Genomic DNA, 27,247 nt, shown 5'->3' with positions numbered 1-27,247 from the left:
GCACCCATGCAGCAAACCGACATTCACTGGGAACCAATCACTTTCCTCTCTTCCTACTCGTACACATGCCTTACACTCTCAGTAAAAACTTTTCACTGCTTCTAACAACTTGCCTCCCACACAATATACTCTTAATTCCTTACACGTAGCATCTCTATCAACTCTATCATATGCCTTCTCTAGATCCATAAATGTTACCTACAAATCCATTTGTTTTTCTAAGTATTTTTCACATACATTCTTCAAAGCAAACACCTGATCCACACATTCTCCACTACTTCTAAAACCACACTGCTCTTACCCAATCTGATGCTCTGTACATGCCTTCACCCTCTCAATCAATACTCTCCCATATAATTTTCCAGGAATACTCAACAAACTTATACCTCTGTAATTTGAACACTCACCTTTAGCCTTTTTTTTTTCATTATACTTTGATGCTGTCTCCCTTGTTAGAGCAAGGAAACAGTGGAAAGAATGGCCCAACCCACCCACATACACATGTATATATATAAACGCCCACACATGCACATATACATACCTATACATTTCAATGTATACACACATATACATACAAAGACATATACATAGATACACATGCACATATTCATACATGCTGCCTTCATCCATTCCAGCCGCTACCCCTCCACACATGAAATGATACCCCCCCTCCCACGTGCACACGAAGTAGCACTGGAAAAGGACAACAAAGGCCACATTCATCCACATTCAGACTCTAGCTGTCATGTGTAATGCACCTAAACCCCAGCTCCCTTTCCACATCCATTCCTGGTGCTACTCCTGTGGTCTACCCCATACCACAGGAAACAGCATCACTACCCCCTGCTTCAGTGTTACTGGACTCCACCTACTAGAGTTTGCACCATGAGTAAGAAGCCACGTATGGCGAGGCTGTATCACTGGGTGTATAGACTCTTCGAACAATTCCTCATTCCAAAAGGGTCTGTCATCTTGCTGACTGAAAGCAGTGCAGCCTTGGAGCTGCAGCACCTAATGGAAAGAGGGTGCTGGGTGCCCAATGCCAGGATTGTTTCTTAGAAAAGTGTTCTGGGCAATTATGTTTGAATGAAAGCATACATATAGGGGAAGCTAAATCATTACTGTAGACAACATGTTAGTGCAGCAAAAACTGTGGAATAGTGCTAGTCCTCCAAGTTGAGGAAATATAAATAAAAATGTTTAACAGTCATCCTTAACATTAATGCACTCCATGTCCTCAACTAGAATAACTTGTGGATAATGTGTTTCAGAGATGATAATGTCTGCATCCCTATCATCTTCCTCTTTCTCTTCAGGATCATCAAACTTCTCTGCAGCAGAGCGTGATATGATAAGGTCCTGGTTTTTTTGTTGGCGAGCTAACTTCCTTCTACACTGACGTTCACTGTGACGCGTAAGGCTATCTTTGCGACTGAAACGTTGGCCACAGCGTGAACATACAAATGGTTTTTCTCCTGAATGAACTATCAGGTGGCTCATCAACACACTCTTGCCAAAGAAGGTCTTGTGGCATTCTGGACACTCGTATGGCCTTTCTCCAGTGTGAACTTTCATATGGTTCATTAAAGTTCTTTTTCGGGTGAAAGGTTTTTGGCATTCTAAACACTGGTATGGTTTCTCACCTGTGTGCAGTCTCAAGTGGTTTACTAAAGTATTCTTCTCGTAGAAGCCTTTTTCGCACTGTGGACACTGATATGGTTTCTCACCTGTATGTACTCTAAGGTGTTTCACTAAATTACTTTTATCAGAGAAAGTTTTTTCACATTCTGGACATGGATATGGCTTCTCACCTGTGTGTACTCGCATGTGCCTTTTAAGATCATATTGTTTCATAAAACTTCTCTCACACTCTAAACATTTGAATGGTTTCTCTTCTGTGTTTATGATAATTTGTACCTTGTCGTCAGAACTGTTTAAATATACATCATTGCATGGAGAATACGGCCCTTGTTCTTCCTCCATGCTGCAGTCTGCTGTATGAACACAACAGTTTATAGCATATTGTGGCTCACTGTCAGTCCGCAGCTGCTGCCCATGACACCAGCAGATACTTAGTGAGTGAACACCAGAGTAGTAGTGCCTGACTCTGGCTGAGGAGTATGTGAAATGTACAGCAAACACATCCTAGATCACTTGTAGTGTAGAGTTGGTGAGACGAGCCAGCCAGGACCCGTCAGTGGTGGAGCGACTGCTGTTCTCACATCTGCCTTCCCCAGGGTCTCAGGGGAATCCACCAGTCATGTCAGGTGAGGTACCTATCCTATGCAGAAAGAAATTAATTGTAGTTGAAAATGAAACAAACTGTGATGTTTCTGGAGAATAAGTCCTGCTAACACAATGCACTTTCAGGTTTGAATAATGTTAAGATAATACTTACTCCAATACTGGCATATACTGTTCAAGATTATTCCTGAAAATGTTTGTCTTTGGTAATGTGAGGCATGAGAAGTCTGAGTCCACAACAAAACGTACCAGTTAAAAAGCATGTCAGTATATGCTTACCAGTATGAGCAATTTTTTTTCATTATGCATATGCCTCAAAATGCTGGAGTTTGGATGTTACTACAGAAGAAAGCAAATATATATGAAAGTGCTTGTATGTTACAACATCATATACATTTGTGTACTACCATAAGTTCTTTTTTGTATCCATCTGTGTGCACCTTAATTATTCTTTGTGTGTGATTACCTGTTTGTGAGAATGAGAAGGGATCATTACTCCAAAATGTCTCACCTCTTTGCCTCTCATCTCCATTACAGTTCTGCAAATATCTGTTCAATTATTTCAACATTTGCTTTCTCTTCCCTTGTACACTTGACCACTCATGTTACTACAGAAAGGTTTTATCACGTTTCTTGACCTATTGCTTAAGGTCAAACCTTGTCAATGGGCATACATCCACGAGATAACTACCACTCCCAAGATACTAACATGGATATTTTCACATGGACATTATTTTGAGTAACAGGAATCTTCTTCTGATTAAGAATTATATTCAAGTGCTTCAAAAATAATCATTCGTAACTTCAGTTAGCAGAGTTTCCATTTGGAGGTAATAAAGCAGATCTGTGCTAGCCATGTTTGAAGAACCTGATCTAAGTGACCTATTCAAAAGCTGTACAAGAAAACACACAAAACCATGTACCAATAGATACAGAGCAAAAGACTTTCTCCATGGGTATTATATTTTGCAGAGGGACTGCAATCTATCCATTAAATCTTAGTTATCTGAAATGTGCTATCTGATTTCTACATTACCATACAATCAGTTAATGCTACTTCAGATGAACTCAAAACCCTCAGTAAGAAAAAATAGACATTATTTGCATTTCATAATCACCTTAACAGATAACGGGAGCAGAAGCTTATCTATGCCTCATTTATCCAGATCTTGGTTTAACAGGTTCTGGTTTATTCCAAACAAAAGTTCTGGATCCAGTGATTCATTGTTTCTGTGCTGTGCAACTTAGACAAAAAAATAACCATAAACTCAAAGAAAATCAAACCATCAAAGCCTTCTGAGAACAACAAATTTTGTATACATGGGTTTGGAGGAGAGAGATATAAAGTTAAAAGGGGAAGGGAGAGGAATGCAAAGGCAGAAAAGCTAGCCAAGTATGAGTGTATGAGTGTCACTGACCTTCAGAGCAGGTTGTGTAACAAAGTAACAACTTTTGGCAATTCTAGGAACATTGTGGGTAGGTCAGAAGGGATGCAAATAACAATAGTGTGAGGGAAAATGTATTGTAATACAAGTGAGTAAAAGGATTAGGTTAGTTCTAAGTTAAAGTAATGGAATGCAAAACTGGTTCTGAAGACTTAGGAGAAAATGAGGCAGTGGTGGGCCATTTTAAGTTTCCAAACCTGAACAGGAAATTCTGAATTCATTGTTAAGAATACAAGGAGCATCACCATGTGCTTGTCTAAGGCCTTGATAACTGATGTCATAGAGGGCTTTACTTTCTTAGCATTTAATCCTCCCTGCTACTTGTTCATCCATGGGACCAGAAATATTCTTTCTTTTTTAATTTACAACACTTCTGGACATTTCTCACCGGAGTAACCACCTCTGAGTCGTCTGCAAATATCTTACCTGTACTGCCTATCCCAATATCCAAACCATTAAGACAAAAATATGAAAAGCAACGGTTATAATGCTTATCATCTAGGCTCACCTCTTCTTACAATGTCATTCCAATCTTCCTCAACTTAAAACTACTCTCTTCTCCTGATCATTTAGCCATTAACTGATCCATTGAAAAGCGTCTTGAGATACCAAGTGGTTTTAATTTATGAATATATCAAAAGCCCAAAAAATAACAAGATAAACTTTTGCAGTATATTCATTCTTATCTACCACATCTGTGATTAATTTGAAAAATGTCCAGTAAATTAATAACAAGCTACTTGACCTAAACCTATGCCAAGAATCATGAATCTATCTCTTTCCATCCAGATGTTTCTGTACATGATTAAATCAGATAAGCATTCAAAGTAATGGTTTGAACATTTACCCTTGTGGCATACTTCTTCTTAAACTAAGACATTCTGCTTTACCTCAACTTATAATATTATTCATTGCTACTGGTCATTCAGCCATTACCTGACCCAATGAAGAACCTATCTTGAAATACCACATGATTTAAATTCATAACCTTATGAAAAGTCTTACTGATATCATATCAAGATTAGCTATATCTTCATGCTTATCCACCATATTTGTAATCCATAAAAAAAAGTAAATATAGCAGTCGAACTACATGACCTAAAATATTCTACTATGCAAAACATCTCAAAAAATTTCTTTTCAACAATATGTTTCTGTACATGATTTTTTTTTAACATTCTTCTAAATATCTTCCCAACAAAGGTTGTTTCACAAAGAAGGTTTTAGTTTTAAGAAACTTTCTTTTTCCCTTATCATAATGCTGTTATCATACAACCTTTTCTCCAGCCCTAGAATTTTTTTGAAAGAGAAAAAATCTACAAAAGGTAAAGCCTAAATAAAAAATTAACCAGTTCTTCCCCATTATAAGGATCCTGTCATTTAACCCCTAACATCTGAAACAGTATATATGCAAGCTCCTAACATGGCTTCTGTAACTGTACTTTGATGTGTTACTTAACCATACAACACAGAGGAAGGTACAGCCCTATCCTTCCTAAGTGTGTTTGCTTGCCACTTTCCACAACGCTGCCATGCAATCACATGTGCTCAAGGTGGCCAAGTCAGTGATTGTCTCTCGGTCATTAATGATGATGAGGTTGATTTGGTGAATGCGGAACATGATTTTGATCCCAACAGAAAAATGATCTTGATTATGATAGAGAACATAGGAGTGGAATATACTAAAACAAGTGATAAGCATAAATGTAGATGGTTCAGGTCATTGTGCAGTGAAGAACTAAAGTGCAACCAATGTATATGAAAATCTTAAAACAAAATTTAATCAATAAGTGATTTATTTGAAAATTATATAAGCCATCTTTAAAAATTCAATGGCACTTGCTGTAGCAATTTACATCATAATCTATCATTCACTAGTTATCATATTACAAAGTCTCCAAGAACATTAGGTGCATTATCATAGAGTGAAAACTAATACTTGCGTGAGGTACATAATCTAGACATGTTTGTGGTTGGATGCACGGTGATGACATTCTGTCACATCAACAGCAATAATGCAGTCATTCCATTATTCTCTGACACACAGACTTTATATGTCTGTGCAGCACCAAAAAAACTAAGTTTGCTTGAATCTTTTGTTCTATAACTTTTCTTGATACTTCCTATCTATTAAAAAAACTAAAATATCTTTTGAGTTTTTTGATAAACATAAACCATCTAAATTTTAGGGCTTTGCATCTCAGGGGAAAGTGATCTGAGCCCCTGCATTTTTCTGCTTTATACTATACCCTTATAACTTTCTGACTATCAGCTTTCCTAGTTTCTAATCTTGCAATGCACACAACTTTTTCTCCTTATCTGAAAAGTTAGCTCTAGTCGGTTTTTCATTGTAAAGACTATCCTGTCTTCTGACAAGTTAAATCCAGTCACCTTTTCATCTGTAAAGACTGATCTTATAATCTAGCACATGGTCATCTCTTGGTTATCATGTATGAAGATAACATTTGATTCTAAAGTCATTATTCTCTCGGTTAACATCTATCAAGATAACATTTGATTCTACAGGCCTTATTCTATCAAAGATCAAGATAACATTTTATTCTATAGGCCTTACTCTATCACAGGATTTTCTTGAATTCATAGAAGCACAATTGCTTTGGAAACTACTGGTTGAGTTAATCTCCTCTGTACTCCCTTCTTTTTCCTAATTTGATTAGGTTGTCTCATGTACCTTTAGCATGGCAATTTTCCATAAAACTGAAAAATTCTAAAAATTTTCTAGTCTAACCATTCACATAAGAATTTTATTTGAAAAAATGATACTTCTTACCCTAGAAGTCCCTTTTATCTTTATGAAGCCCTGCAGCACTCAGATAGCTGGCTTAGACCACAGGTTAGGACTACAGGTCATAAAATGGTATGGCATTGTGTGTGTACCTATGTGCATAGCTGTTGACATCCGGCACTCAAGGTGGAACTAGAGTTCTGATTCAGGAGCATCAAAATGGTGCCTGGAACCATCTTCTACCCTTCATATTCGGGTTGTTGGTCTTGCTTTTTGCCTCATCACAATGGGCCTATTGACCTAGTCCTACCATCTTATCCTTACAAGCCCCATACACCTTTTCTAATCCCAATTATTCCCTTTGAATAATTCTCTTACCATCTCCTATCTTTATGATAATTTATAATATATCTCCTATCTTTATGATAATTTACAATATAATCATAAAAAAGGTCAACAAATCAATGACCCCTAGTCCCTGGCACCATGGGGTGCTAAGAATCTCCAGGTTCCAGCCAATGAGAAGGAAGGCTTAGACAGTAGTAGTAGCAGCCCATCCAATGACCTTTCCCTCTCTAAAAGACCTGTCTCTTTTTCTATTAACTACACCAACATTCGTCATCTCTACAGTAATCTCTCTTCTGTTGAATGCCATTTGTCAAGTGCCCCTTAATATCTTACTTCTCTCTAAGTACCAAATGTCTAATGTTCTCACAAACCCCTTTTCATACCCAACTATAATCTCCACACATCTCCACATCTCTGTGTGTTTGTGATTATTCCAACATCCACACACCTGTAGCATGCTTCAAGGACTTGAGTTCCTTAACTCTGATGTTAACTGGTTCAAAGCCTATCTCCCAACTACTGCTGTTTTCCTTTGTTTTGCCTCCTGCTCTCCCAATTTCACACATTTTATATCTTTCTTCAGCTATAAAAACTCCTGCCATGAGGGTGTGATATCCTCTCACCCACAAACCAAGAACCTCTACCTAGAAGATCATCTATGAGGCAAAGCTTGTCTTTATTTCAAGAAAGTGCAGTAAACTCTCCTCTTTATCTGGTCTTTAGCTTGAAGCATTGCTAACAATTTCTGTTGCTCTACCTTTCCTTCACTTTGCCGTTCTGATGGTCTCTCCCTTACACAAAGCAACTCCCTTTGGTTCTCAATTCTTCTTTAGCTCTGCCTTGAATGACTCTAATATTCCTTCACTTCCTGATGCTCCTCTTACTAACCCTATGCCCCTCCCTGTAGTCTCTTTTTGACCTGTCCGCAAAGTACTTCTCTCCCTGGACACAAGAAAAGCTTATGTACTTGATGACATTCATCCCTGTGAGTTCAAACAGTGTGCCTTTCAACTTGCACCTGTGCTTGCTCATCTGATCTCCTTGTTTCAAAAGCAAAACTTTCCCTTCTTCATGGAGGGATGTGTTGGTATATCCCATCCCTAAGAAAGATGACTGTTTTAACCCATCCAACTATCGTTCAGTTGCTCTGACATTTATTTCCAAAGTCCTAGAATCCCTTAACTCCTATATCTTCAAACATCTTAAATCTCACAGTCTTCTCTCTGATCACCAGTATGGCTTCTGGAAGATGAGATCCATATGTGATATTCTATCCTATCTTACTAATGTTTGATCACCATCCCTGTAATATTTTGGGAAATCTTATGTAACTGTTCTTGATATATCAAAAAATTTTGAGAGTGTGGAAATGGGGTCTCATCTCTACACTTCCCTTTTCTGATTTCCCTCCCTCATATCTAGCTTCTTTTCTGGCTAATCTATGTCCGTGGCTGTTGATGGATCAGCCTCTCTCCTTTTCTCCATCAGCACTTTTTCTTCTATTCATTAATGATATCCTTTCTTCTACATACAAGAAATGCACTCACATGATGACTCAAAACTGCTTTTGCCACATCCTTCAATTCAGCTCTTTCTTCTCTCACTCAATCTGCATCTCATCTCGACACATTTTCCTCAATATGCTCAGACTTGAACGGGGTACCTCAGTAGGGAAATGAAATCTGGTCGAGTTTAATGCCTCCAAGACCCAGTTTCTGCCCATCTCTATACTGACAATTCCTTACAACATTTCTTTCTCCTTCGACAGTCATGTAGTTTCGCTTTTCGACTCAATGAAACATACTTGGTACTATTGTAACATCCACACTATCTTGGAAACCCCACACTGAGAGAATAGCTGTCTGCCTCTAAGAAACTGGGAGTCCTGTTTAGATGTTGAAATTTTTTCAGAACAGTTGCCCTGGTCATACAAAGGATTGATGCATCCTTGTATAGAGAGCTGCTCTCACATCTGGGGTGGTTCTAGTTTTGCATTTTTACTTGACAGGGCTGGGTTGAAAGAGGTCCAATCTATCAACTCTTCCAAGCTAACTTCAAAACCTGAACCACTTGCCCTTGCTGCAATGCTGGTTCATTTTCCCTCTTCTATAGATATTACTTTGGCTTTTGCTCCTGAGAGCTGGCTGCTTGTGTGCCCCCTCCACTAGCTAGAACAAGCAATACTCAGCAAGCTGCTGCGTCAAATGATTTCTTTGTAGACGCTGGCAACTCTTGGGTGGGCCATTTTGATAAATCTTTAAAATTTTTTTCACTTCCTCAACAATTCATAAATACTTTTCCTTGTCTCTTCCTTCTATCTTTCTTTAACCTATTTATATTCAAATTAAGGCCCAGACTTGATGTAGACTTTTGACTGACATAAAAAAGGAAAAGAAAAATGCTTGGTGTCCTCTTTATAGTATTTGTATCATGGGCATGAAGGGTCATGGGATATTTTGAAACAGTGTCTGTAGTTTTGCAGTGATGGGTAATGTCCTAAGTGTATGCAGGACTAAAGGAATTTTCTAAATATCAAAGGAGTATCTTCACTTTACGTATGGCCATGAATAAAAAGATCTTTACCAATGTCAAATGCTTTCTGGTTGTCTCTTCTTTTGTTAGCTGAGACAGCACAAGCAAGGCTATCCAATTAACACTATATATACAGTCTTAGAGGAAAAAAATTCTCACTTTGCCTTTTCCTCTGTTCCTTCTTCTGGAAAAGTAAAACAGGAGGAGAGGATTTCCAGAGCCCCACTCCCACTCCTTTTAGTCGCCTTCTACAACACACGGAATACATGGGCAGTATTCTTTCTCCCTTACCCCCAAGGATAACATATATAAATGTTCTTTTTTATTACATTATCATACTTTGTTGCTGTCTCCCGTGTTAGCGAGGTAGTGCATGCATGAGGTAGCGCTAGGAAAAGACAACAAAGGCCACATTCGTTCACACTCAGTCTCTAGCTGTTATGTGTAATGAACTGAAACCACAGCTCAATTTCCACATCCAGGCCCCACAAAACTTACCCCAGACGCTTCACATGCCCTGATTCAATCCAATGACAACACATCCACCCCGGTATACAACATCACTCCAATTCACTCTATTCCTTGCACGCCTTTCCCCCTCCTGTGTGTTCAGACCCCAATTGCTCAAAATCTTTTTCACTCCATCCTTCCACCTCCAATTTGGTCTTCCATTTATCCTTGTTCCCTCCACCTCTGACACATATATCCTCTTTGTCAATCTTTCTTTACTCATTCTCTCCATGTGACCAAACCATTTCAATACACCCTCTTTTGCTCTCTCAACCACACTCTTTTTATTACCACACATCTCTCTTACCCTTTCATTACCTACTCGATCAAACCACCTCACACCACATATTGTCCTCAAACATCTCATTTCCAACACATCCACCCTCCTCCGCAAAACCCTATTTATAGCCCATGCCTCACAACCATATAACATTGTTGGAACCACTATTCCCTCAAACATACCCATTTTTGCTCTCTGATATAATGCTTTCGCCTTCCACACATTCTTCAACGCTCCAAGAACCTTTGCCCCCTCCCCTACCCTGTGACTCACTTCTGCTTCCATGGTTCCATCCGCTGCTAAATCCACTCCCAGGTATCTACACCACTTCACTCCCTCCAGTTTTTCTCCATTCAAACTTACCTCCCAGTTGACTTGTCCCTCAACCCTACTGAACCTAATAACCTTGCTCTTATTCACATTTACTCTCAGCTTTCTTCTTTCACACACTTTACCAAACTCAGTCATCAGCTTCTGCAGTTTCTCACCCGAATGAGCCATCAGCACTGTATCATCAGCGAACAACAACTGACTGACTTCCTAAGCCCTCTCATCCACAACAGACTGCATACTTGCCCCTCTCTCCAAAACTCTTGCATTCACCTCCCTAACAACCCCAGGGCATGTGAAGCATCTGGGGTAAACCATGGAAAGTTTTGTGGGGCCTGGGTGTGGAAAGGGAGCTGTGGTTTCAGTGCATTACACATGACAGCTAGAGACTGAGTGTGAATGAATGTGGCCTTTTTTGTCTTTCCCTAGAGCTACCTCGTGTGCAGGGGGAGGGGGTGATGCTATTTCATGTATGGCGGGGTGGCAACGGAAAAGGATGAAGACAGCAAGTATGAATATGTACATGTGTATATATGTAGGTACATGTTGAAATGTATAGGTACGTATATGTGCATGTGTGGCGTTTATGTATATACATGTGTATGTGGGTGGGTTCAGTCATTCTTTTGTCTGTTTCCTTGCGCTACCTCACTACCACAGGATATGGCGATTAATTATATTACTACTAATAAAAAAACAACTGATGTGGTATACCGGGGTTGACGTGCTGTCAGTGGATTGAATCAAGGCATGTGAGGCGTCTGGGGTAAACCATGGAAAGCTGTGTAGGTATGTATATTTGCGTGTGTGGATGTATGTATATACATGTGTATGGGGGTGGGTTGGGCCATTTCTTTCGTCTGTTTCCTTGCGCTACCTCGCAAACGCGGGAGAAAAAAAAAAAAAACATTATATGTGGGAGCAAGGGGGCTGGAAATCCTCCCCTACTGTTTTACATTTCCAAAAGAAGGAACAGTGATGCAGGCCAAGTGAGGATTTTTCCCTCTGGTCTCATAAACAAAGCAAACTATGTGTAATGCATTATGTAATGATGAAGTGAGGATGACGGTTTTTGTTTTACTTTTAACATTGGATTCAAGAGGAATTTGAAAAAAAAATGGAGCTCCTAGACAGCCCTTTGGGCAGCAACGTCCTCTACCTCAACCCCCTCTCACTGGGCCTGGCCAAACAATAAGAGAAAAAAATGAAGACACTGTAAATAAGTTGACACAATTGCCTTTTAGAAATGAAATTTTTTTAATTTACTTTACACTCTTCTATACATCTTTTTAGTTCCTAAACTTCATATCTTTAACCAGTCATTCACAACAGTTCCTTGTTTTGATTTTTGATGAACGAATGACTACCAAACTTTCAGTACCCTGTCCTCTACACCTCATCAAAATGCCAGTTTGAATTCCTGATCCCCTCATAACCAGTGTTTTTATCATGCTTCACTTTGCTCCAGTGAAATGGTATATTTGAGAAATACTGCATTCTGGGGTTCCTCTGGAATTTCCTCCCTCCTCTTACTTGTACAACAGACCTTAGAAGTTACAGTCTAACTGAAGATTCTCTAACAGATAAGAGTGGCCTGGGTGCTCGTCTGCTGTAGTTACTGGCGTTTGTTTGTGATTACTATTTGTGTTTAAAGGAAGAGTTTTACACTAATGCTGCCGTCATGTGTGTGTGTGTGTGTGTGTGTGTGTGTGTGTGTGTGTGTGTATGCGTGCGTGCGTGCGTGTGTGTGTGTGTGTGTGTGTGTGTGTGTGTGTGTGTGTGTGTGTGTGTGTGTGTGTGTCACTGTAGTCCCATGCATTGCATTTTCGTATTCTCTGTAAATTTTCTCTCTGAATCCCTTTGTCTGGTAAGGTGCTCTTTAACTGTACCATTTCCCATTAGATTTACCAGTTATTACACCAGAGACTGAAGTCACTTATTATTACTGTCTACCCTATGCAACCCTATTCTTTAATTCTAATTCTCTGTAAATTTTCTCTCTGAATCCCTTTGTCTGGTAAGGTGCTCTTTAACTGTACCATTTCCCATTAGATTTACCAGTTATTACACCAGAGACTGAAGTCACTTATTATTACTGTCTACCCTATGCAACCCTATCTATATCTTTAATTCTAATTCTGCCTGTTCAAACATATCTCTTTCATCAACTTTTGACGATTAATCTAATGGCCTGTGCACAAACATGATCCCAGATAAAGTCCAACCAAACTGAATCAGCACTGACACCTTTATCTAAATCACTCATTTCAAAAGTGGAGAGTTTATGTGTTCCATGAAACAAAAAACAACAGTCCCCCATGTATCTTAACTAGTCTTTCATCAAGGAACACCCAATAACACCTGACTTCCAAGTCTTTAACCTGACATTCAGTGCTGCTTCACTAACCCCAAATGTCTTTTGAAAAAACAATACTGGTCTCCCTCCTAGTAAGTTCTTGTACAATTTGGTTACTATTCCCAGATGAGGTCAGTAAAAGTGAATTTGATATAAAGGAATATACATTGCCATAACACACATAATAGATGGGGGAAGGAGGGTTTCATTCCCGACAATTGTAAGTCTCCCTTTTGAAAAATTTCTGTAGTGTATTATGGCTTCATGGATATACTAATAACAATTCTATACCATAATAATACATACAGTATTAACTGAACATCTCACAAATAAACTGTATTAATCTACAAAAAAAAAAAAAAAAAAAAAAGTGGGAGAAAGGCCATGAGGTTTCCCCTGCAAATGAGTGGGAAAACAACATGTTTGGGAAAAGGGAGGCTTTAAAAATATTTCATCTACATTTAAAGAGCTAAGAAATCAATGTACAACTGAAAAAACAAAGAACCAAAACTATTAATATCAAATTTGATAATATCAAAGGCACAATAAATATAAGATGGTGAATAACAATATATTATGCTAAATATATTAAAACTAGGTGGAAGATCATTCAGGCAATGAGCATACCAATCTTTCATAATAACAAATATGGCACACACAAAACATGCTTCAATACAAGCCATCTAGGAGGAAAGAAAAATCAAGAGAAAGAGAATGTAAAAATTCAATTAGGGTGCTTCACACATCTGGAGGCCTGATAGGTTATAGGAGGAAGGTAAGATGGAAGGGGAAGAGAATTCCCGAGCCTGAATCTTTGAGGATATTGGAGAATCATCCAGTGTCTGGTCTCCAAAAGGGCTGTAGGAAGCAGTACACCTCACACCTGAAGTCCAAGCTGAGTTGGTGAAAGGAATACATGATGACAGCTCATGAAAGCAGTGGCCAAAATAATGATAACTGAACAGGGAAGTGGTTGCAAAACCATGGTGTAAAGAAAGTGATGTTGGAGAGAACTGATGAGACAGAATGCTTTTGATTCCACTCTTGCTAATAGACAGGCAGATGATATGTAAGCAGTCTTCCACATCAGGGCAAATAAAACCCCAGCATATATGAAATAGCTGCCCACATGAAAGCTAATTACAGCACCTAAAAAGCACCCCTAGGTTCTAGAAAGCAGGGGTTTCCAGGGCACAATGAGTGATATTATTAGTGGGTTGAACTGTAGTACTTTGAAATTGACAAAAGCAAAACAAGTGAAACCATGAGTGAAATATAAGGATAAACTCTGTCTTATCATAACGGAATTTAACCAGCTTACTGCTTCCCCATTTTAAGACATTGCACAGGTCCAAAGTGAGAGAACAAATGTGTTCTGAAAGAGAACAAATACTAGAAGGAGGAAGAGAGGAAAAATGAATTTAAGTGTGCAAGGTGGAATCATTAATATTAGTGAATAGTGTTATAAGTATAAAGGATCATTTATGGAAAGAAAGCGAGTAGGTGGAAGCACAGAACACTGAGGGATACCGCTACTGATAGTGTAAGGGGAAGAAGTCTTTCCATCAATGACTAATGCAATGGGACAGCCAGATATGCATTAGGGAAGAGAAACACAAAAGCTAAAAAGGAAGAAAGTTTGGAAAGCAAAGATTTGTGCCACACTCTGTCAAATGCTTTGGAGATGCTAAGAGCCACTACAGAAGTTTCAAAAAAAAAAAAAAAATCTCTGAAAGAGGAATAAGACCAGTGGTGAGTCACATAGGTAAGAGACCACTATTAGACCTCAGCTGCAAAAAGGCATATTAGTGATTAAAAAGAGGGAAATGGGGTTTTAAGTGTTTGAGAGAGAGTGACAGCCTAAGAAGACCTGTATAGGGGAAGGACAGATAACACGGGTCCTGAAGGTCCATGATCAGGTTATTTGCTGAACAATATCAAACGTGGTAGAAAAAAAAAGTAAAGCTGGAGGCACCTGCCCATCCACAACTCCTTCTGGGTCATTGGTGGCAGGAATAAGAAAAGTTGGAAACATAATGTTGAATGAAAAAACCATACTATTATAGGAATTCTAATGGAATAAATGAAAGTGAGAAGGTCTCTACCAATTTTAAAAGCTGCTGCACTCGGGCTGAACTTAGAAAAAATATTTGAAGTATCCATTCTCAAACCATGACGATTTACTAATACTGGGTATCACTCAAATATTTGTCTCACCTTTATATGAGGGTACTGATCAGTTTTTCATTTGTTACATCTAGTGGAAGTTAACTTTATTGTACCTTAACTTTATATCAGAAAAACTCTTGCCTATGTTGCTACTATATCTTGTTTTAGTCTTCATACCATTATTTCTGGTCATTAAACTTTTGTCTTATGTTGGCAAACTTTTGTATATTGTTGTTGATATCATACAGTGTCTTGACAACTCCTATTAGATATCCTTGAAGTCTGTGTCCTTTTAAAATTTTAAAGATAATTCTAGGTCTATGAGTCTTTCCTTTCGTAAGGCTCATTTCTGACTGATGGTATTGGTTTGGCTATTATTATTTGAACTCTTCCAAATTTTTCTTCATCTTTGATCAAGCATGGAAACTAGACCTGGGCAGTGCATTCCATGGCATTATAAGTGTATAACATGGAAGGGATAGAACAGAAATAAGGGCAACAGGATGAGAATTGGAAGGGTTAGAGTGGTCTCCTTTCTTAGGGATGGGCTGTACCAAGGAATGCTTGCAAGAAGATGGATGAGTCTGGGTTTTCTGATGGACAACAGATATACAAGCAAGGATCAGAGCAAACTCAAATGCACATTTCCTTAAGATTTGAGTAGGTATGCCAACTAAGCTATATACCTTGTCCACTTGGAGCTGGGAAAGTACTCCAAAGACCCTGTGGAAGAAATATATAGATGAGGTAGGCTCAGTAGAGGGGGGCAGAGGAGTTGACACAAAATCATTCCAAGTTGAATTAGAGGAAAATATGGTACTAAACAGAGCACCTTTATCAAGTAAAGAGTCAGCTAAAGAATGATCAGTTTCAAAAGGAGGAGGAAAAGTAGAATTACATAGATTACTGGAAATACTTCTGATCAAAGACCAGAGATTTTTTGGAAGAAGTCAAATCAGCACACTTTCTTTTCATGAAGGTAAGCTTGACTTTATGTACTGGTACTATCCGAAATTAAGTAGACAGTTTTCAAAACACCCTCTTAACAAAATTTCAACAAAAGAATGGCTGAAACATACATGAAAGTAGAAATAACAATTTTAATATCATGAGGGCAAGACTTAGCTCAAACAAAATAAAAACTATGCAGTGGCTAAAATTTATATTGAAAGAGAAAAATTCTTCATAATCATATCCTGGGAGATGATGTTAACTCACAGATCTTGCTGGCTAGCAAGGGTTGACTGAATACATAATGGAAACCGAACAAGAATTATGTGAAGCCTTAGCAATGACAAAGAGTGAATTAGCTAGACTTGTGCAAAAAACCACACACTGCCTTCCTAAGATGATTTACCAAAGTGGACCAGTCAAAACTTTATTGGTTTGGGGCCTTGTTTTAAGTATTCTGGAAATGTATGTTGTTTAGTCTAAGTTTTTCCAACATATTACTGGATTTGTGCTCAGAGTTAGGAACATTATCCAATCCAAACCTATGCTAAAGAAAATAAAATGCAGAGCATTAAGAGATAAAATGGTGAGATCAGATTTATCTATAACTGTAATTTTATAAAAAATACAGAATCTTACAAATGAGATTAAAAACTCCCAAAAGACAAAAATGAAATATATTCATTTAGTCTATACTGAGTCAACTTGAGTAAAAGTCACCCTGCTCTGCCTGTAAATCCTCTATCTTAGTTATACTAATATGTTTTAGTTTTACTAATATTAAGCTAAATGCTGCTTGATATATTGACTAATCACTTCAAAAATGGTTTCACCTATTTCATTTTGTATATCAAGCTATACAAATGAAGGTAAACACACAAAGTATGAAGAGATATTAACTATGACAGAACCATGAGTTACCTAAAAATAATCTGTTGTAATAAAAATTTGCATACACTTATAGCTGAAATGTACAAAATGAGGATAATTCTTTGTAGATATGTAAATGCCAGAGTGTTCATGAGTTTCCTTCATTTCTTATGTAGTTATGGTCATCTAGCAGTTGAGGGTATAATTGGGAGGCATGAGGTACCTGCTGTAAATGAAAATGGTGAACTCTTTCTCAAGTTCTGTGACATATGGTGATTGGAAATGGCTGGATTTAAAGAAAAGAGGTGTAAGCATAATCATACCTGTAGAGTGGGGATGGGTGTTAATCATTTATTTTGTACTAAATGACAAGTGTGCAAAGGAGAAACTGTTGTATGTTAACAATGTGCTGAAGGGGAGTTGATGGGATGTCTTTTCACTTCTTAGCGGAGGGCATGTGTGAAACTTTGTACCTCCAGTCCCTCCTATACGAGTGTTTAAGTTACAGGGATTTGCTTATATAAGTATACCCAATTATGACCAGCCATTCCCGCATATGAATATAAAATCTGCTTACTTTAGCACTAACAGATTTGAGCCCTCATCTGTAATCTCCTACAGAGGGCTGAGGGCCTTAGGCACCCCTTGAAATCAACCAGGAAAGTGAAATTCAAGTACATAAAGAAAAAAAATGACCTAAGACACATCTCTGTTTTACACTACATATAAAATTAACCCACTCTAACTACTCAAATTTACCTTGTGGTCTCCTTTCAGCTCTATGCCACAGTCTACTTGGGCAGCCAGCTCCATCTAGGATATCCTAGTGCGATGATATGCTTTTGCTCAACTGCATGTGTTTATGAAGCCAGCATTATCTACATCTGTTCTTATCCAAATATGTTCCATTGCAAGTGTCCGAAGTTACAACATGCTGATCTTTTCTGTCTTGCTCTTGTTATTAACGTAAAAGTAGGTAAATACACATGCATAAAAAAAAAAAGGGAAACCTCACCTAACCTCCCTAGCAATCAAAGTTTTTCTTAATGTTCAATATTCTAGTTGAGAAACACCAGTAACACCCATGACAGAGAACTATGCAAATGACTTCAGATATTGGCAAGCAGATGAAAGACATAGTGGTCATATAGGTAAAAGTCTGCTTCAGTTCTGTACTGAAACTAGTTTCAGGAAATGGCTATTTACATTTTAGATACTTCACACAATTTGTTACAATTCAAGAAATAACTGCAAAGGACCAATGTATCATATCTTTTATAATGTATGCCATTAAACACTGTGATAGCAGCATATCAGGGAAATGGGTTAATTAATTAAACATAAGTTATCCACATCTCAGAAATCAACAAAACCATTGAAAACTTTACCTAACCTTCCTGGGAATCAAAATTCATCTTAATGTTCTATACTCTGGTCAAAGCATGCCAGTCACACCTATGAAAATGCAATGCAAATGTGATGGGCCTCAATAAACTAACACACCAAGTTGGCATGAGATCCTCAGCAGGAGGCTAGTATATTTCATATAACATTTCAGTAACTAGGTGAGATTTTTAATAGATTCTTTTGATATCTTACAACTGTGTCACCTACTAATAATGGTCCAAATCAAGCTCAATAACTTGCAATTTTGGAACACTATACAAGCAATGCAGATCACAATCATTCAATATTCAAAGCCAGCAAAGAGCGATGCAGAATGATTCTAGGCAGTTATTACCAAGCAACCCACAGCAGCACAAAAACATGATGCTGATATAGTATATCTTAACCATCAATTCAGCTACTTAGCCGTTTTCATAGGTATTAGTAAATTTTACAATTGTATGACCTACTTTTACATTAGTTAACATCATATGTACCCTGACATACGTAACCTTCACTGCCAATGACTTATACCATATCAGTGATTACAATACTCATATCCATGCTCTGTAAATGTCATTGTACTCTTTAAACACTGCTAACACTGCAGAACAAAATTACTAAGTATCTAGGGCCACCAGTGATGCAGAGTAACACAAGACTTTTACCTTTCATCATTTCCAGTTAATTACGAGTGATATCTTTTTTTTTTACAGTAGGCTAAAAGTCTATTTCACCTGTCAATCGAAATCAGCTTTGAGAATGGCGATTTATGTTTTAGGTACAGCAAGCAGTTCACCGAGATTACAGAAATAACTGCACAGCACAATTTGGGACAATATATCTAACTGAATAATATCAAGCAAGGCAATAAGTGTTATGTATACTAAAAAATATATAGTAAATTAATGTAAAATTAACTAATACACTTGGTAAAATATCAAAAGGCCTATAAAAACCTACCTAGAGTATAACTGGCATAATCTTGGAAGGTTTACCTTCACAGCCCTCGTTGGGTCAGGCTTTAATCATGGGTTGCTGGTCAATCAAGTTGTTTGGTGTCAAAGCTCAAGGCCTAAGTAACACCTACAGCCTGGTATACTTTGCAAATACTAGTCAAGGGCTCTCTTAAACATCTCCACTGTGCATCCCATGGTGTTTCTGATGATTGCAGTCAGTGTGTTGAAGTCTTGGGTCCCAGATGTTAATGGTTTTCTTTTTTTTTGTGCGATTTGCACCTTTTTATTTTTGAAGCAGCATTTCACAAAGCCTTCCACGTCTGTCATTTCAAAAGAGTTATTTCTCAGGAAGCTGGAAAACTTGCCTTCCAAGATTTTTCAGTAATAGATGATGATATACTTCTCCAGTTCGCACTGCAGAAACTACAACTTTGCTTGGTTGCCAAAATGGTGGAATTCTACTGACATTACAATTGGCTGTTGCTGGGGAATAAATGACTGCCCACTGTGTCACCTGTTTATCAACGTCTAGTGCTATGACAGCAGTGCATTTTCACGAGCATGACTGGTATATTTCAACGAAATACAGAAAATTAAGATAAATCTCGACTGTTTGGGAACTTTGAGGAGACTTCTATTGGCCCTGTGGATTTTCTAGAAGATTATTACACATTTTTATGCTAATCAACCCCACACTTTCCTGGATGTACTATAGTTGCCTTATTCATTAAAGTTTTAAAGAAACTTCAAAATCCAAATCTAATTCTACAAGAATTTCTTTAATGACAATAAACTATATCAAACATTAGCCATTTCCTAAAACTATTATCAATGCAGAGCTAAATTTGATATCTACGATATTTTTTCATGCAATTACTGAGATTCACTGATATCAGTTCTAATGACAAAAAGATCAGGCTTAACTGCAATCAATTTACCCAGGTAGCTGGAGTGCTCATATCCACTGCCATCTAAAAGTCTTAGTAAAGGATTTAGTTAAACTGTCAAACCACCCAAATATACCTAGCCCGACCCATAGGGCACTGCCTCTTGTCTCAAGCCCACGTCAGCATAAACCTAAGCTGGTACAAAGAAAAATATGTTATGGATATAAAACTTGTCGCCAAAATAACGTATGAGCAACCAGTGTCATCTAGTCGGCAAAAAATTCACTAAAATTACCACTTGGGGCAAGTGCCGACTTATCGGCAAAATAACCCCAGTACTCGAATTACCTGGCTCTCTGGCAAATGTCAAACTACACATACATTTCCTACGGCTACCTAAATGTTAAGTGGAGCAGCGGCAATTCATTTAAACGTTGCTGGCGCAAAAGACACTTACGACACATAAATGTGTAGAAGTGCTAGGTACCAGAAGGCTGTAAACACGGCAGGGAAGAGCGGCGAGTGGAGCTTACTGGTCGGCAGTACGAGTCCAAAGGCAGAGTGCTAATCTTTGCTGGTTGGCCAGCTGGATCTGGCGCGCGAGTATCACTCAAGTTGAATTTGGGATACTCTTACAATAAGAACACCATCATTTTTTTTTTCATTGTTTAAAGAGATTTTGAATATATAGTGAATCTATAAGACCGTTTCCCCAAACAAGATGAACATCAGCTAACAGACCGGACAACTTTACACACTTATCAAAATGACATTTCTACAAACAGAATATATAGTTATGGAGGCTCATATTCTTAAATGACTGAGCAGATCTTAATTCTTATTAACCATCTCTTTTATCCGTTGTCTTTCCCTTAGCAGTGCTCTTAAAACTTCAGGATTCTGTGATGCACGGTGCATGTTTAATTGCCTTTTCAGCAAACTCAGAGGTTGATTCGTATCCTTTGGGCATCATATTACGTTTGAATGCTTCGATTTTTTATACATTCAAATACATCTATCACTACCTTCTTATTCTCGCATATTTCCTCCTCTTATCTCTGGCAACAGCAACTAAGAGAACAAATTCTAATTAATGTTGACGTTATCTTGACGTCCTTTGAGTCACAGATGATTCCACTGTGAGCCTTTCCACATGCGTTCATCAACCAGTTCACAGGAAAGCCATGTTCAACACGAAATTAGCCATTGGAAAGTAGCAGCAACGTTTCAATGACAACACACCACGGTTGGCGTCGCTGACCATGAATCACGCACCAACCAGCTTGGGTTCGAATCTTGATCTGGGCGCGGCAGCCGGTTCACAGTCAACCCAGCTGTTCGTACTCCCCTCTGGACTGGTTGATGAATAGGTACCTGACATAGGCTGCGGTGTGTTCATGCATACAAGAATCAAAATAAGGACAAAACTAAAATAAGGACATACTTCGTGTACAAGGTTAAGGGACGAGGCAACACGAGTGAAAAACTCCTGTGCCAGGAGAGTTTGAAGTAGACGGCAACCGAGTTTAGATACACATTCTAGCCCATCAGTTAACTTTTATCTTGGATCAGGGCATATATCTTGTACAACGCGGCAGTGCATTGGAGATAATTGCAATACAGTTGTTCGTCGATGATACAGGTCTAGTGGCTGATTCGAGGGAGAAACAGTTGTTGACTGAGTTTGGAAAAGTGTGTGAAATGAGAAAGTCGAGAGTAACTGTGAATAAGAGCAAGGTTATTAGATTCAGGAGGGGTGAGGGACAGGGTAATTGGGATGTAAGTTTGAATGGAGAACAATTGGAGGAAGCGAAGTGTTTTAGATATCTGGGAGTGGACTTAGCAGCGAATGGAAATATGGAAGCGGAAGTGAGTCATAGGGTGATGGAGGTTGGCCAAGGTTTTGGAAGCGATGAAGAATGTGTGGAAGGAAAGAAGATTATCTCCGAGAGCAAAAATGGGTATGTTTGAAGGAAGAGTAGTTCCAACAATATCATATGGTTGTGAGGCATGGGCACTAGATCGGGTTGTCCGGAGGAGGGTGGATGTGATGGAAATGAAAAGTTTGAGGACAGTATGTGGTGTGAGGTTGCTTGATCGAGATAATAATACAAAGATAAGAGAGTTGTGTGGAAATATAAAGAGTGTGGTTAAGAAAGCAGAAGATGGTGATTTGAAATGGTTTGGACATATGGAAAGAATGATTGAGGAAAGATTGACAAAGAGGATATATGTGTCAGAGGTGGTGGAAAAGGAGAAGCGAGAAATCAAATTGAGGTGGAAGGATGGAGTGAAAAAGATTTTGAGCGATCAGGGCTTGAACATACAGCTGGGTGAGAGGCGTGCAAGAAAAAGTGAACTGGAACGATGTGGCAAGCAAGTATGAATATGTACATGTGCGTGTGTGTGTATAACTCGCTGACGCGAAACGAAATAAAAAAGAAAAGAAGAAAAAAATGGCTGAGCTGTGTGGATAGCAGAATTCAGAAAAGAGGTGTAAAGCAGGACGCACTAGACAAAAAAAATGAACGAAAGTATCGAAGGGCAATAATGGAGTGAAGAGCAAAATTGAGCTTCTACACGCAGTGCGTTCAAGTGGTAGAATGTGCTCGTTATGACTTGGAATGGTAAATATATTATGTAAACAAATCATTTGAAGAGTACTTATCCTATTCGGGGTAAAAGATTTACAAGTGGCTTGTATACTTAAGGTAATTAAAATATAGGAGTAGAATTAAGTAGAGTAGGAAAATTTTTATCAGGTGTGGCATGTGTATGAACTGAAAGTATGTTACTCTTAACTCTTTAGTTGCTAAGGAATAGGTTGGCTGTTTTCATCAGTCGAATTCATTTGGTCGAAGCGTCTTCATTGAGTAATACTAAATATAGGATAATAGCAATATATATATAGTATATTAATATTAGAATATGAATATAGCAGTCTGTTTTTTCAAGCTGATTGTATATGGCAGTGGTAATCTTCCTGCTGAAACTGTTCACTTACGGTGAGTTTGGAAAGGAAGTGACGAATTAAAGTTCTATGAGACATAACTCCAACATCTTTAGGCACGTACGATTGAGGTCATCTTGCTGGTCTCTCTCTCTCCGAAAACTGGCAATGTCGTCATCTTTTCCTTGATGATCTTCATCGGTCCATGGCACTATTGCGTGAGTGGATGCATGGGTGGGGTCCATCCAGGGCTGAACTTGGAGCCTATGTAGTGTGACTTCGACACAGTTTCTGTAGTGAGTGAACACTCGGGATTGAGGTTGGTGTCCAAGCAATTGTGGAAGTTTTCGGCTCGCTTTGCTTTTATCAAGTTTCATTTGAAGGTCATGTGCTACAAATTTGTTTGTGATTATTTGATTTCGTGTTCCTTGTTGACGTAGCTTTATTCGATATGGGTGATTGGTATGTTTTGTAAATAGCTGGTGGAGAGTTCTATAACACGGCTGTAACTTGAAAAAACTTAATGAGAGAATGAGTGAGGAAAGATTGACCAAGAGGATATATGTGTCGGAGGTGGAGGGAACGAGGAGAAGAGGGAGACCAAATTGGAGGTGGAAAGATGGAGTGAAAAAGATTTTGTGTGATCGGGGCCTGAACATGCAGGAGGGTGTAAGGAGGGCAAGGAATAGAGTGAATTGGAGCGATGTGGTATACAGGGGTTGACGTGCTGTCAGTGGAGTGAATCAAGGCATGTGAAGCGTCTGGGGTAAACCATGGAAAGCTGTGTAGGTATGTATATTTGCGTGTGTGGACGTGTGTATGTACATGTGTATGGGGGGGGGGGGGGGTTGGGCCATTTCTTTCGTCTGTTTCCTTGCGCTACCTCGCAAACGCGGGAGACAGCGACAAAGTATAAAAAAAAAAAAAAAAAAAATATATATATATATATATATATATATTATATATATATATATATATATATATATATATATATATATATATACACGTGCGTGTATGGGCGTTTATGTATATATATATTGTATATGAGTGGATGGGCCATTCTTCGGCTGTTTCCTGGCGCTACCTCGCTTGACGCGGGAAACAGCGATTAAGTATAAAAAAGAAAAAAGAAACCGAAACTAGACAACTGGGTCTCTTCGAAGCTGTGTGTGATAGCAGAAGATATCAGAAACTCACAGATTGGTGTGGTAAAGGCAGGACGGCACATAGACAACAAAAAATGAAAAACCTGCAAATTGTTAATGCGACTAAGGAGGCGCAAATAATGGTAGTCATGAACTTGAGGCAAAAAATTTATGAAGTCTATTCCTACACGCATCTATACTATGTACTGTCTTTAAGCACTCTGACTGGTAAATCATTCCATGTGTTAACAATCCAGTTAAAGAAAAAGGTACTTCCCCTCATTCGGGGTAAAACATTTACCAAGGGGCTTGTATACATTATCACGAATGAAATCAGACGAATCAAATCTTAAGTAGTTTGTAAGATCAATATTATCATGGGCTTTGATAATCTTGAATACATGTATCAGATTACCTCTTAACCCTCTCTCTTCTAATCTAAATGAATTAAAGTTGGCTGTCATACATTCAGTCCGGCAATCATCTTTGCAGCTCAAAGCTCTCTCACTTCTATCATATATATATATATATATATATATATATATATATATATATATATATATATATATATATATATATATATATATATCACAGATCTGTTTTTTCAAAAGCTGGAGGTGTTGTATATGTGCAGTGATAATTCTTCCTCTGAACAGTTTTTTCACATCTACAGGTGAGTGTGGAAGCAAAAGTCATCTGTCATAAATTCTCTGAGCACCACCTCTCTCCAACCATCCCTTTCTGCACGCTACGATATTGATGCTCTCTCTCTCTCTCTCTCTCTCTCTCTCTCTCTCTCTCTCTCTCTCTCTCTCTCTCTCTCTCTCTCTCTCTCTTGGCCACTATTCTCATGAGCTGCGAGCATGTGTTCTCACTTCCATGGCTTGAGCCTGAGACACTAGTTTGGCTGATGCTTCCCACAGTTTCTGTATTGAGTGTGACCACTCGAGGATTGACCGTTGCGGTACCGCCTACTGCAAACTTGTGGAAGTTCTTCCGTCTCTCGTCTTTTCCTTTTCCTTCAACTTTTCTATTTTGAAGAGTCATGTCCACAAACATTTGTTAAGTGCTGTTTCATTTCTTATTTCTTTTCCTCTTGCTTGACTGCTTTCATTCGATATGGCCTTTGCTTGGGATATGTTTTGTCTATAGTCATGTCGGACGCTGTTTCCTATAACTACCTCCTTAACATGAAGAAAACTAAATATGTAAGTTGCGGTACATCGACTAAGATTCCCATATTAGGTCCATGCCATAAATTCTACACTTGACCTGATCTAATCATACCCTATTTCTGAAAGTTATCATGATCATCAAATCGAACTGTATAACCTAGATGGCTTCTGCCCATGTGAATTATTCGTGAAATCATTCAGAACTGATAACTCTACCTGAAGGTAGAGGGACTCATTCCATATGTTAGGGAGATTATCATTCAAGGTGTTGGTATAAACACTGACCATTAGAAACCTAACTATCCTTAAATGGTCTGAAATCAGTCTGATACTTTTAGGTTTTTCGCACCGAGAATAAAGACTCACTTTCTGTGTACGTTCTTGTGGCGCTTCAGTCAAAAACTCCCGTAACACAGACGTTATACATAGAATGTCACGAAACACTGTGTCAGGCGGGATTCCGGGAGGACGACTTCGGAAACGGTTTTTGGTTAGGTTAGATCATCTGTTTTAACGTAATTACAGACCACCTGGAACCTCTGGAGAATTGGCCACAATAACGAAGAAGTTTCTGTAAACCAAGAATGTGCTCTCTCTCTCTCTCTCTCTCTCTCTCTCTCTCTCTCTCTCTCTCTCTCTCTCTCTCTCTCTCTCTCTCTCTCTCTTTTAGAGCAGTCGTCAAGCTTTTCACCTCTGTTCCAAGTAGCTATATTGTCTTTTCTGTCTCATCCACACTTTGTGCTGCTGGCGTGCAGTCCATAAACATGCCATCACTCCACATCTCACCCGTAACGCGCGACAACAACTCCAGATTCTCGCGCCGTGAGTGCTCATAGCAGAGGCCCCTCCTGTCGGTAAAATTGCGTCTTGAATGCTCGTGAATCCTCTTCCTCTCTCTTACGATTCTGCGTTTAGGTGGCAGACTAATGTGTAAGATATGGATGGTGTGTGCGTCTTTCCAGTCATCAAAAGTTACATGATGAAGAGCTTGAGCTTCTGAGGGAATACCTGGTGGTGATGGGGGGAAGGAGAGGGAGGTGTGGTCGGTCTCCCCTGCAGGACTGGACTGCTCTGACAACAGAGTCTGACTCTCTTGGGTTATCTATGTTGTTTGCGAAGAGTTCTAGTGTTCTGGCTTGGCTTGTTAGGGGTGTTGGCAAGTTTCGTGTTGTTTGTGTCGCATGAAGTCGTGTTGGATCTTCGCAATACTTTACCATCTTGGTGCTGCTAGTGAGCTGCTGTCATTTCAGGGACATGTTACCGACGCTCCTTCACACGTGCCTCTCCCGATTCTTGTCGTAGGTGTACTGTGAGCCGCTGGTTAATGGGCTGTGTTGGTCATACACGCAATGCCCAGTCTTCTGAAGTTTACAACCTTCAGCCGGGTAAAGGGACTGGTGAATTACATGGCATGTTGTAGAGGGCCAGAGTGATGAAAAAACGAATGACCTTCTACAACATACACAGACACACACACACACACACACACAAAACACATACACACACACATACACACACACAAACACAGACACACACAGCCAGCCAACATTTGTAAGGTATAAGAGAGCAAGGCACAAGTACAGCACGATGAAAAAGGAGGAAAAAAAGAAGTGTTGAAAAACACATTACGGACAAGGAAGATGACAACCCAAAACTTTTTCCACAAATTCGTCAAGCGTAAACTGTTAACTAAAGTGCAGTTAATCATGCTGTGGTTCAGGAGAAGAGTTGCGGAAGGTGGTGTAAGAACACGTGAGGTGCTCAGTGACAAGTGCACAATATATTCTTACAGTGGAAGACATGCTAGTTCTAACATCAGTGAGGTGGAATGGGAAGGAGGCCTTTGAAAGCACTGTGATATCTAGAAGAGACATTACTGTAACACTAGGAGGTCTTGACCCATGCCAGGCTCTTGGTCCTGATAAAATTTCACCATGAGTGCTAGAGATGCGTGGTAGAGGCAT

This window comes from Panulirus ornatus, chromosome 8 (assembly GCF_036320965.1).
Source record: "Panulirus ornatus isolate Po-2019 chromosome 8, ASM3632096v1, whole genome shotgun sequence".
Classification (NCBI taxonomy): Eukaryota; Metazoa; Arthropoda; class Malacostraca; order Decapoda; family Palinuridae; genus Panulirus; species Panulirus ornatus.
This window is presented reverse-complemented; position numbering follows the sequence as displayed.